The sequence below is a fragment of the Brachyistius frenatus genome, unplaced genomic scaffold (assembly GCF_029030835.1).
Source record: "Brachyistius frenatus isolate BFR_SWC_R1_liver_20210118 unplaced genomic scaffold, ASM2903083v1 Contig_503, whole genome shotgun sequence".
NCBI classification, from domain to species: domain Eukaryota; kingdom Metazoa; phylum Chordata; class Actinopteri; family Embiotocidae; genus Brachyistius; species Brachyistius frenatus.
The window spans coordinates 51,045-65,345 of NW_027211102.1; the positions used below are offsets into that span (position 1 = coordinate 51,045).

At 46.4% G+C, this 14,301-nt stretch overlaps 1 protein-coding gene across 1 annotated transcript in view; it reads right to left on the reverse strand.

The window, feature by feature from the left end:
• The window catches only part of LOC138614439 (rho guanine nucleotide exchange factor TIAM2-like), a 63,077-nt gene extending 49,318 nt beyond the window's left edge, over window positions 1-13,759 (reverse strand). Inside the window, exon 1 of the mRNA XM_069687907.1 lies at window positions 13,625-13,759. The gene's annotated coding sequence lies outside the window, so the exon portion shown is untranslated. The remainder of the gene's footprint in view (window positions 1-13,624) is intronic.
• Window positions 13,760-14,301: the final 542 nt, after the last annotated feature.

Consider the following 14,301-nt stretch of genomic DNA (forward strand, 5'->3'; position numbering starts at 1 on the left):
CACACTCGGCATGAACCTGAGCTTGTTCCAGAGACGCAGTATCTGACTTTTGGACGGACCGACACTCCCACAATTTAGCAGGATTGGCTTTCCAGTGCAATCAGCATGTTTACACACACACACACACACACACACACACACACACACACACACACACACACACACACACACACACACACACACACACCTCAACATCTGTGCTGCAGCACACCATCTCAGATAAGCCATAGTAACAGGATGAGTGACAGGCGCTGCATAAGAAGCATGTGGAGCCGACGCCTGCAGCAGCCACAGGGTCAGATAAGAGCACCGGAGGATTCTGGGAAAACCGGGACACACCCGGCCCGGCCCGGCAACACACGGCGACGCACGACAGCTTCCTCGTTCAGAGCGAAAGGAGAGATACCGAATTATCTCCCCACTGATAAGAGATCAGGAAAGAAAAGTGCCTTTGAAGCAGAAAAACTACGAGAAAAGAACGACGGCGTCGATAGTTGTTGACCTTCAAGAAGGGCCGTTTGAATCTAAGGAATCATCAATAAAGACAAAAGCCTGTTCGACCTTCTCAACACGTCCCCAAGGTTCACAGGGACTTTGTATATTTTGCACGTGAGTGTGAACGCTGCATTAAAGCAAACTGAATTATCTCCAGTGGAATTGACTACGGCTGTCCTCCGTGTGCTGCAGGATAATCTGTCACACGCTACGAGCTCTAGTGATTAATACGATCACTCATTATCAGAGCAGGAGCCGCTGTAGTGTACAGCAGCAGGGAGACAAACTCCTGACTCCCACAGGTGATCCATCAGAGATCACAGGGACCCAGCACAGGTAGCAGGTACAGACGTAGATGTTCTCATACAGGAAGCAACACACACACACACACACACACACACACACACACACACACACACACACACACACACACACACACACACACACACACACACACACACACACACACACACACACACACACACGAAGCATCAATCACTAAAGGAATGAAAAATCGATTGAAGGAGCAGAAATCAATTCATCGGCCATTTGAAAAGGACAAAGTGAAATGGCTCAAAGTGTCCCTGCGGTGAACCTTCAAATCAAAATGACACACGGATGATGAATACAGCTCAATCTGGGGTAGTAGAGCAAACAACCCAGCCTGGCTTCATCCCAGCACACACACACACACACACACACACACACACACACACACACACACACACACACACACACACACACACACACACACACACACACACACACACACACACACACACACACACACACACACACACACACACACACACACACCTGCTAAGCTGGCACATACTGGCTTCAGGAGAGGGCCAAACAGTCAGCATCCAGATGCTGTGTGTGTGTGTGTGTGTGTGTGTGTGTGTGTGTGTGTGTGTGTGTGTGTGTGTGTGTGTGTGTGTGTGTGTGTGTGTGTGTGTGTGTGTGTGTGTGTGTGTGTGTGTGTGTGTGTGTGTGTGTGTGTGTCCTAGTCCTTTCCATCACTGCCACAAGCACGCATTAATCCCTTTCTGCATTCTTGAGGAGCTGTGACGCCAGAGGGAGTTTGCCCTTGCGGCCCCCCTCTCCTCCCACCAACACCCCTCCCCCCTCTCCTCCCACCAACACCCCCCCCCTCTCCTCCCACCAACACTCCCCACCCCCCACCCCCGCCCGAGTGTAGAGCGCCACTCACGGCCTCATGTCGCCCGCTGCAAGGATAAAACTTTATTCCAAAAAAATGTGTTTGTGCTGCGTGACCTGATGGATGGTCTACATGAGAAGCCAGATGACAGGTTGACACTAATTTAAATTTGATCTCCTGATGCCAAGCCGAGCCAGATGTTCACGCTAAACTAGCGCTTCGACTGGCAGCGTCTCGCCTTTTATGGTCTATTAAGGGCCAAACTGTACATCACAGTCAGGCCCAACAGAACACAAATCACTCGGCCCGCTCTGATTGAATTATTGAGCATTAATCTCTTGACGGTAGCGGTTAGGACACCGTCTGACTGATGACACAAGTAAGTGACCTTACTTTTGATAAATAGGTGAGGAATCCAAAATTAGGCAATGACCGGGTCAAAGTAATTGTTGGCGCTAGCTCAGCACTGTCACCACTGTTAATACATCACAGTCACGTCTGCTGAAGCCTCAAACTGTGACAAACTCACAGGCAAATACAAAGCTGATGCTTTAAGTCTATTAGATGTAGTCAGACCAGTCTGGGCCTGTCTGGTTGGTTTGCTCACTGTGGTCAAGGTTAGCACAGATAACAAAAGCAGCTTATGCTCAGTAAGCCATTAGGGGCCATTACCTGAAGCAATTCATGTCCTTATTAAAGTCTTTCTTTTACCACATTGGCAGGTCTGTAAAATTGCTCCTGCTAAGTGCTCAGGATGGACGTTACCTCGGAGGTACTAAAACACTAAATCGTCAGCAAACGTGGCAGCTCGTTCAATACGGCACAAAAATGTGAAAATCAGCCTCCGACATGGCAAACCGCTCCTAACGCAGCAGCACTGATCTGTTGTGGTTTGTTTCAAAGCTCTGACACTTAAAGACACGCCTGAAACAAGTGAAACTCAAAACTACAAACAAGCGGGATTATCCCTCTCCTCCGGAACAGAGGATTAACTTGTCTGTAACAGGTTTCAGGACAGCAGTGCTTATAAGGAAGGCCCTTTTTTTAACTGGCAAATCCAGACCACATCACAAATGCATTACACAACGCCTGAATGCAATTTAACTCTGTTTAAAATGAAAATGAATGTGGTGATTCAGCAGCGAGGTCTTAGTATTCTCCTCACTCTGTGGAGCTCGTGTGAGACGAGCTCACATCCTCGTCTCCGGTGGAGCCGGTTGTAGATGGTCGGCTACGATAAAAGTGGTGGAGCTGTCAGCATCAGGTCGTGGACCTACATCAGAGCCTGTAAACACAGGACCACAGGCTGGACGGCTGAATAAACCATCCATCAGCTGAAATCAACTCTGTTTAGACGAGTCCTGCTGACTGTTATACAGGCAGCAGGATATGAACCTGCTTGAACACTCCTGTAGACTCTAATAAGAACAACGCAGCTTTATTAATGTAAAGTAACCGTGAAGCTGCTCACAGCTACTGAGGACAGATAACTCTTATTCTCTGTTGAGCTGCTTGTTGAGGAAAATTCCCCAAACAACAAACAGGTTATGAATTAAGACCAATTTGACTTTCATGGTAAAGCAGACACCACAGAATCTCCAGTATCTCTTACAGTCCAGAGCAGACAGGAGAGAAATCTGAGTCAGACGGTCAGCTCAGCATCCTGGAAGCACTGATGATGGACAGGACAGCTGGTGAGGAGCCACACACACACACACACACACACACACACACACACACACACACACACACACACACACACACACACACACACACACACACACACACACACACACACACACACACACACACACACACACACACACACACACACACACACACACACACTCACACTCACCAAAGGTGTTCAACCTGTTTTTGAGTGTTGCAGGAGGTGTCCAGTGTGGCCTCAATGTCCACACACACACACACACACACACACACACACACACACACACACACACACACACACACACACACACACACACACACACACTCGTGCTTGTGACATGTTTTTTTTGGTATTCCCCCGTGTGTGTTTATTGGCTGTTGTAATGAAATGAAGTCTGTCCAACTTGTCCCAGATCTGTAGTCTTGATGAATGAGGGGAATTAGCTTTAATCAAATAACACTTAAATCTTTACAAATAGAATTGCTTTACAGTGTGTAGTCATTTGTGTGCACAGTTACTACCTTTTATATCGGTTGCCTGCAGATGTTTAAACGCCTGCATGTTGGAGCCGTTTCACTGGTCATTGGTCTATTTATGGTGGAAGACTAATCGCTGCTGGTTCACTTGTTTTTTTTAACCGTGACTAAGTTCAGGATGATGTGTTCTTTTTTAACGAGATGTTCGCAAACATTTGTTATAACTAAGAGTAATGTCAGATATGTAGTTCTGGTAGGTCTGGTGATGAGCAGTGTGTGTGTGTGTGTGTGTGTGTGTGTGTGTGTGTGTGTGTGTGTGTGTGTGTGTGTGTGTGTGTGTGTGTGTGTGTGTGTGTGTGTGTGTGTGTGTGTGTGTGTGTGTGTGGACAGAATTTTGCATGTCTTCTTTTCCAGCAGATGAAGTCTACGTATCGTCCATGACCTCGTTTCTGTCCCCAAAACTGTGTCATAGGTTAACGTGGACTACGAGTTCTGCTGTGTGAAACCTGCTTGAGAAGAATTTGTTCATACGTGTCTCTGATTCCTTTTCATTTTAAGTAGCAACAGATTTTGACCTCATATTGTGGCAGGAGTTTTGTGAAGCTCTCTCTGAAGGAGCCCAAAGGGTGGAGGTGAGATTAGACTTCACTGCTGAATGATCACTAGAGATGACCTGGGAGCCGTCGGTGACCTTTAATCCACAACAGGTGCTCAACAAAACAGCATTTGTGTTTAACTAGTAAAGTTAAAAAAACACAACAACAAAGAATGAGCTGTGAAACTGGTTTCACTGGTCACGCGGAAGCGGAGGCACGAGAGCTGATTTGATTGCTGTAGAAAAGTCACGCTCAAATCTCTGCAAAACAAACTCCCTTGTCCTTTTCTCCGAAGCCTTTTCACGAAGGAATGTGGTTCCTGAAGGCTGATAACAGAAACAAGCCATCACGGGCACCGAACGGCACCTCAAGACCGGGCTAAGCGCTAGCAGTTGTGCCACATGTGCACCACTTTTACCAACATGATTAAATTAAGGCTCCTGCCAAACTCATTATTACCCCATCCACACCGGGACACGAAAGAACGCGATGAGGATCACGCTCATTATGTAGTCGTCACGCACGCTGCTCACAAAGAAACAAGTACTTTCACACGATTGCAGACTGTAAATCAGGTGTTCGAGGTGACGGGCTTTCTTTTCTGACTTTGAAAAAATGATAGGCCCGTCCTTAATTTTTATTCAGTAAAATAAAATTCCTCAACTAATTGAATTACTGCTCACAGGCAGATGCGACAGCCCCGGTGATGTCCCATAGGACGGGCCGGAGGATCGGCAGGCAGATGCTCCAACCAGCAGAGGTCACGCAGGGTCAAGCTGTTCCATTACGAGAGGACAACGGTTGCCTTTATTCACAGGCTGGGGGGGCTCAGAGGGAGTGGAGATGGATGCTTAACCCTTGAGGCGAAGGGATGACTACAAGCCGTCCAGTGTTTCTCTCATTCCTGGTGGAGATACAGAAACACCCAGAGAGAGAAAATGGAGGAGAAACATGGAAAGAAAGTTGCTGGAGAAAGCGTGAACTTGTAGACGGCCCGACCCGAGTGATCCAAAGAAAGCCATCGGCGCTAGATAATGAGAGAAAAGCAGGGTGTTCTGACAGGACTAATGCACTGCAGCCCACTTTAAACAGGAATAATGACCACAGAGGCGCATAGTGGTTGAAACGCTTGAACCTGATCTGACTTGTCTGCAGTCTGTGAAGCTGTTTGGTCTCAGACTGCATCACAGCGGTTCTGATATACGGTTGCACCATACAACCCTTTTCTCTCAACGTTTTTCATGCTATATATTTATGCATCTCGGGCCCCCGGTGGCGGCCAAAGATTATTGCACAGCTTGGCAAAAGGCAACGACATTAAAAATGATAATATGGATGCTCGTAAAACATCGGAAAGAATGAGTGCAGTCTTCCAGCTTGTTAAAATACTTGTTGGCTTAGAAAGAAAAGCCTGTGGCACTCTATGATAGCATCATTAGCAGAAGCAGCAGGCCTGTCTGGGACCAAACATGAAGACTTAAGACACAAACACACATCATCATCCTCATTTCAGAAAAGCTGCCCACTGACTAATGGCCTTCTTCTTCAACATTTAAGGGCCAATTAAGTGTGCAAGACAATGAAAAACAATGGACTGAAATGTGTTAATTAAGGTTTCCACTTATTACATCAAAATGGCATCAGCTGCAAATGAACATATGAATCACAGTGAAAGGAAAATAACGCAGAAAGAAATGATACATGAGGCTAATAATACAACATAAGTCTGCTCCTTGAACTGTTACGATCATCCTAACTGTCAGGAAAACCCAGTTCCTGGCGTTTCTCTGGATTGTTATTATTAGCTTAAGGCTGAGCGTGCCAGTACGGACCTACGCACTGTAAAATATCATTATTAGCTTGAAAAAAGGCAACCGCAAGTTTCCAGTGGAGCCGATTTCTCCACGCGAGCAGACCACAGACCTCGCCACTGGAGACAAAACCACTCGCTCGCACACACACAAAATTACTACCAAGAAGCAAGACGAGCGTCTGAAGAGACAAGAACGGTTTTCAAAATAACTCGGTTATTAAAGTCATTCTTTTACAGTCAGAGTCTCTGCCAGGCAGAAACAGACACTTGGACTGAGGAAATTGGCAATCACCAATGAAACCCGCCACACCGTACAAAAACACCTGAGGCGAAGGGAGTGAAATTACAGTTTCCAGTAGTTGTTTGTATTGACGGACGAGATGAATCGCAATAACTCAGATGCCAAAGAGTTTCCGCTGCATGTCAGCGGGTTGAGTGACACAACGTCAGCCAACTATTAGTCAGCAGTCAGGGCGTGCTCCTCGGATCACTAACCTCATGAGACTGTGAATAAATGATTTCACCCTCTGAAGGGGAAATGATTTATAATGAATGACTTCGCCCCTGTGCGCATTCACTTTACAGCAAATCCCGTCACACGCCAGGCGTGTATCAGTGGGGATATAAAAGGGTTGTTTGTGGATGTAGAAACATGCAACATCTCTGAGAGGTGAGAAATCCTGCCGTGAAAGCAGGTGGAGATAAAAACTCAGCTACTCCGTCAACGTGGACGATGACGGCTCAGAGAGATTCATGCAGAGGAACACTTCAGCTAACAAGAATGCAAGCAGAAGAGCTGCTGTACAACACTGACCACACACACACACACACACACACACACACACACACACACACACACACACACACACACACACACACACACACACACACACACACACACACACACACACACACACACACACACACACACACACACACACACACACACACGTAGCTACATCCCTTGTAGTTATGAGTCAGTTGTTCCTCTTTAACCACAGACAGTCGAAGCTCACACGTCCTCCACATCCACTGAGATCCATCTGGAAAAGCCAACAATAGCCTTGTTGAGTTCGTCCAACCAGCCGGGACGTTCGACTGCTGGCATGAGATGACGCGTTCATCTGCTGTTGAAGATGTTAAGTCACCTGATGGCCAAATGGTTCAGGTGCATACCAGCATCAATCTTCTTATCGAACATTATGGAAAAATGGAAAGGAGCTGTTTTCCCAAAATGGGTGAAGCATCCCTTCACGCTGCCCCTGAGCTGTTCAGCCCGACTACGTCTGGTTACGTTTTAGATTAACGCGTAGCGCCACCGGGACCGGATCAGTGGGTCTAGAAACCAAGCGCTCCCTTTCTTGGCTCCAGCACCTTTCATAACGTTAGAATTGAGCTGCAGACAAATCAGGAGACTGCTTCTCCAATGACACTTGAAGGTCACACACCAATAATAGCCGACTCGCACGTGTCGGCTCTGACCCGGTTGTCGTTTACATCTCCTGCCATCAGATTCAGTGTCACTGCATTGAGCTTCTGTGAGTACCAAGATTTAGTAACTCACTTCAACTACACTGCTAAAACTTTAAAAAGTGGCCTTTATATATATATATATATATATATATATAGCGAGCCTGCTGTGACACTGTTTGGGGAGGAAATGTATTAATACTGCACAACTGTCCCAAGTTGCTACAAGCTGTGCAACGACCTGCACTCTGCAAACTCTGCTTGACTTGGCAGAAACTCCTGAAGGAACCAGCTGCCAACCTTGACTTTGCATAAATGTTGTGTCTTTGTGTGTGTTTGTTGTCGGTGAGCTTATTACATCGACATTATTCATTTTAGTTTTTCTGGCAGTACAAATAAACCATAAAGAATCCTGAAGCACCTGAAGGTGCACAGTCTGTACGGTGCTGTCCGGCTACACGAGTCCAGATGGTCCTTCACACCTGCAGCCATTACCTGTGAAAACCAGCCCAGCAGTGTCCCGTGCAGCCACCAGGGGGCTCTTACGTAATAGCCAAGCACAGATCATGTCTTGGCAGAAGAATGCAGAGGGGAGTTGGACATTTCTGAGCGATGAGGGAAACCCAAGTCAAGAGGCGAGTCGATCTTTGGTCATCCAGAGGGTCCCGTAAAAAGAAGCAAGTCCGCACACAGGCTGTCCGACGGCTGATGACATACTGATGCTGATACTTCCATTACATTGAGCATGTGATGCATATTTTACACCATTTTTCTGCAGTTTCACAGAGGCTGCAAAAACCGATCGAACTGAAGAAAATGTCCTTAAAACGACTTCTTCTTTGTTCTTATCTTGACGTGTTGCATTGAGGCCGTCACTCACTTCTCCTTCTAACAGCTGAGGCCTGTCAGCCCAATAAGCCTTGACGATGATATCGACCCCAGAAACAGGTTATTTAGATACATTTACCTCTTTGGAGAAAAGGATTTTGAAGGAATCTTTAATTAAACATGTTCACTGAGTGGATGCCAGGACTGCCGGTGACCTAAAGCAATCAGGACCCCGTCTCTGTTTACGCTGGCCGGACGCCAAACGACTGAACCAACATGACAAAGCCTGGAGGACTGAGAAGTGGAGAAAAGAGCTTATCTCGCCCAGAGATCAAACCACCGACTGTAAAAGCTCGGAGGGGGCTGGACAGGGAGGAGTGCTAATGAGCCTGAAAATGTTCCTCAACATAACACGAATACGATGGCTGCCAAAGACCCTCCGAACCACTTCACGTCTGTCACAAAGCCAAGGAAAGTGTGCAGATGAGGGCGCCACGTTCCAAGAGGCTGAGTGGAGCTTCTGAGCACCAGAAAGAAAGGAAACAACATCAATATCCTGGAAGACTGCAGAGTTACAGCCATTTTGCTCTGCGATGACTGATGTGTCGCTGCTGAAGGTGAGGCGGTGATGAATTGACTGCTGGATCCACTTGGACTGATGTCAGGTCGGTGATGGATTTATATACATCTAAACAATCTTTTCCGTGTCCTCTTAATAACGTTGTAGTATACAGATTTATGATTTCCCATCTTTTGAAAGGATCTCATTGCAGCAGGAGCCTGATTGGACCACGGTGATGAAGATATCTGTTGCCTAAATTAACTCCGAAAAGCTAATCAATCGTTCACAGACTGAGATCGGAGACGGTACAAAGATCAGATAGATGAGCGCAACTTTCATTATCTAACTATGACTCTAAATAGCTTTGCAAAATCAACCCAACCACAAAGCTTCTGGTGCTGTACATTAAAAAAAAAAGAAAAGAAAGGGGGAGAGGAGAAGAGGGGGGGGGGGGCTTTAATCAAAAACAGGTGGGATGTGTTGGAGTAAATGTGTACCAACAATCTTCCCCATCCATCACGGGGGGACAAAGCAGGACAACTGAACAACACAGAACCGAGCAATTTGTCCCGTCGCAGCTGTGTTTGCCTTTCCAACAGGGCGCGGCCAGTAAGAGGACCTTATGGCTACTGGGCCGAGGTGGGGCGGATCAATCACAACTTCTATTGTTATCAGGATTGACCAGTATAAGCAGGCTTAGCGCCAATGAGTGGGGGTGCATGCACGGGGCTTCAAACAGGTCTGTTATTCACCAGCACGTGTATCAGAAATACAAATATCATCTAAATTCAGACTTTATTTCAGCAGACACATGATGCAACTTCACCGTTTCCAGCTTAAATTCCTAATCAAAGGCTCAACCAGGAGTTTTCACACCACACCGATGTTCTGAGAGAATATGCTTTAAGCATAAAAGATCACACAAACTCCATCTGGCTTCTGTGTGGCAGCCACATTGTTGAGATTTCAAGTCCCATTCATGGATCAATACGCCTGCGAACAGCTTCCGCCGCCAACTGTTTCCTATTTTATTGTTCATACATTTAGATAATCAAACCATTTCTTGTATATCCACAGCCTGTAAATCACTTGGTCGGGTTTGGAGGTGCTGAGACGGCACCTTTACCAAACTGAAATATCGTATGCTGTCTGGTGGGCTGACAGAAATTACATGCACTGCTACTCAACTGCTGCCATCGGGGCTTTTTCCTTTGTACACCAATTGCCACTTGATTTATACGACCATCAATAAAAGAGTGGTAGCTGCGTGTCTTGCAATTATTTCTTTGGGGTAAAAGAAAGTCTGGATCACAAATGAAGTCGTCTGGCACTGAAAGAGCTGCCTCACCCTCTCCACCTCCACCTCCACCTCCACCCCGATCGTCTGCTTGGTAACTCTTAATCTGATACCTCCTCGGACATATTGTTTAAGTGTGCGCCTCCATTTAATCTTCCTTTTCCTTGCAAACCTTCCAGGCCAGTCTTTGGCAGGTGACCCAGACGGAGTGCAGTTCAGCTCAGACCTGCGCATTAATCTCCTCAAAGGGAGTTGTCGCTGTGGAGAGCAGCGTGAGGAGCTGGATGAGACCACGTTGCTCTGCTGAGCTGGACAGGAGGTTCCTGTGTGCAGCCGAGCAGGAGATCTGAGCTGGAGCAGATACAGAGTACAGCTGACTGAACAAATCCCTCAAAGTGGATGGACGTGTGTGTGTGTGTGTGTGTGTGTGTGTGTGTGTGTGTGTGTGTGTGTGTGTGTGTGTGTGTGTGTGTGTGTGTGTGTGTGTGTGTGTGTGTGTGTGTGTGTGTGTGTGTGTGTGTGTGTGTTTCCACCAGTCAAGTAGCCACAGCAAAACAAGTTAAATTCAGAATCACTGAATTATGCAGCAACGGAGGTACAAAGCGTCTTTTTTTGGTGGCTTGTATTTTAGTCGGAGGGTTCAGTTATTATTTTGGTCTTAACTGCCACTAGAGGACAGGAGGGGTAATGCCAGCGTTGTGTTGGCGATAGCCGTGTGCACCCGGCTCGGGTCAGAGCCAGCCGTGTGTCCTTGTGGTCAGCATCTCGGCGAGCTCGGTAGCAACTGAGAGGTCCCGGCCAAGATGCTGTCAACACCGGCTTTTAGTTCACCTGCTTTTTATAGCAGCCACTCCAGACGCTGCTGCTCATACACTACCAGCAAACACTTTGAAAGCCAAATATAATTTCAACCACAGCAGTAAGAAATAGAAACACACAGGCCGCCATTACGCTGGCCTGACTGGACTGTCTGCAAACAGAAGCCTTGAAATGACATTTCACTGGAATGGAGAGAATAAATATGTAGAGAAATGGACAAAAACAGAAAGTGATTTGAAATCCTTTTGCCTCCATCGTGGCGTTTCCCCCTGAAGGGCCTCGCTACCTACAGACAGTAAATAGGCCTGTGTGACAATAAGCACAGATGTTACCCATGCATGATAAGTCACGCACACGGCACCTTATATGGAGAAAAATGTGCCGGGGAGAAGACATGAAACATCGGCGTTTCTCGGCCAGTGTGCTCGCACTCGAGAATTAACGATGACGGGCGCTCACACGGTCTGCAGACGAGAACTGATCCAAGTTTCTAGCCTGAAGAAGATCGCTGCTCACACAGAGCCTCAAAGTACCAGACAAGAGCAGTCACCAGTTCGGCTGTTGTTCTTCAAACTTAGTGTATCAAGTGACTTCCAAACAAATTGCTTCATGAGGAAAGTTCCAGCGGTAATTATGTCACCTCTTCGTGACGTTACCGAACCCTTCGACTTAGATTAGACGAGCGATGAGCTGCAGACGCCTCCGAAGCAACGCCGTCCCGACCAGAGAGAGCAGAGCGCTGCTTCTCCCTTTTGTCACCGGTAAACAACTTTGACATCCGATTGCCCCGCCATCCAAAGAGCATAACTCGCTACTTGCGTCACAAAAGGAAAGAGTGAACAAGCAAAGCGATCACATGCTTTCCACTAAAAGCAAATTACAGGCAACACTCAATCAGGATGACTCCAATTCAAGACCCCTTTCTAACCCAAGGAAAAACAGAATAGTAAAAACATAATGTTCCTTGTGGTTGGAGATTTCTTTGCCGCAAAAATGTGAACCACAAAGGCCAAAATATGCATGTTGTGCTTCTGACCCGGAGCTTTTGATTCTGAGCTCCAATAAAACCAAATAAAAAAACAGGCTCCACACATGAAAACAATGGCAATTATGTAAGTAAATAACTATTTCTGTATCGTCCATTAAACAGGCGGGGGGCTGAAACGCCTGATGGAATATAAACCAATCACACAGCATGATCCCCCTCCAGAAAAATATACAGGCTTTCTTTTCTCCTGCGCTCATGTTGGGTTGAGGCTAATTCCTGCATGAAAACAATCAGAGTAAATGATTTACATTTAGACTGCATGCACGTATCTAATCCATCGTTCAATAAGCATTAGTTATCGGTTATTAGCACCGTAATCACTTCTCAAGATTAGACTTCTCCACTAGGGTATGGCTCCATCAGACCGATCAATGGACCCAGAAGTCAAACATTAGCCTGTTTCTATTATTACAAGCCTCCTCAGTGGTGTACAAAGGCAGCGGGATGGTCAAACTGACACCTCCCCGGGTGGGTTTCCATGGCAGAGGGACGACCGTGCCAAAAGGCATGGCGGGGCCTTCCTCCGGATCCATAGCTCTGTTTGTTCGGGGCTGGCCCTTCACTCCAGGGGGCCGGGGCCCTTTTGTTGCACCTGTATGTGCCTGGTGAGTCCTTCCACCCCAGCACACGGCCTCACAACAATACAAGTGGAGGAAAGATCTCATCCAAACACAACATCAGAATGTAGCGCAGCATTTACGGGAATGACCAATTCTCCCAATCACTCTGAAGAAAGAAGCAATAAGCCGCCTGCTGATGTGGGAAACACATCCAACACCTCCAACACCTCCAACATCTCCAACATCTCTTACACCTTCAACATCTCCAACACCTCCACCATCTCTTACAACATCTCCAACATCTCTGAAACCTCCAACATCTCTTCAAGCACCCACATTCATCTACTGTCAGCGGACTAACAACCACAATACACTAGGAAGGAGTTGTAGTTTCAAAACAGAAATAGAAATGTACTTAATTGATCACAACCAATTATGTTTTCACACAGCACAGCATCAAAACTGTTTCTTATCATGAACATATATTTAATTAATAGATTAGAAATATAAGGGCAGTGATCATTCTCTGGATAATTACACTGTACTTTTCATACAGTAGAGTACAATATACTCTGACTATAACACCGCTGTCACCATAAACCATGAAATAACTGAATGTTCAGGGTTTCAGTCACAGCTGCTACGGTGAGCTTTAATTCCCACAACAGCCAATTACAGGTCAGGGCTGAAATTATGATTGAAAAAAAAAAAAACACCCACAAACTTTTCTTTAACAGAAACAAACTCCGTGAATATCCTGAATTAAAGATGAACCAAGTCCTTTAAAAAGCAGCGGGACTGTGAAATAAGTTCGCTCGCAACTTACCGGCCGTTTCCTCTCATGAATCGGACTTCTCGCCGCATTCACATGTTTCCTCCACAACCTCTAAGTACGACGCAGATGCATTAATAAAAGATAGAAATCGGCTTTTCTTTGTGGTGATTCCCACGATTTCTCTCCGCTTGCAGACCAAACGATCCCGGGACGGAGCGCCAGGAGACTGCGGCTCCTCCCAGACAATGTGGGGTTAAACTCCTCCTTCCCTCAGAGGGAGGGAGGGTGCTGCCACACAACATGGAGTACCGGGAGATTACTGGAAAGTATAGGTAAAACATGAATCGGGGCTTCAAAACGCTGGTTCGTGGACCTTCAGGGGTCCCTCAGGGTAATATCAGGGTCCTCAGTGAAATCCATGTTACTAAAATTAAATAAACTTATAAATCAAAATATTTACCAGTTGTATGTTACCTTGTACTGCTCTGGAAACAGATTTACAAAATGTGCAAAACATATATCTCTGCTCTGGTTTGAGACTCATTAATCATTTTCAGCAGGAAGCCGGCTTTATAAATTGGAGGCGTGGCTTTGAGAGAGGTGAACATTTAGAAGCAAAGGGCGGCCTAATGAAAAGACACATTGCATCATGGAAACTGTAGGATTAAGTGTTTTGGGGCTTAACCGATACTTAAGACGTTGATTTTGCCCTTTCTTTAATCTGTTGC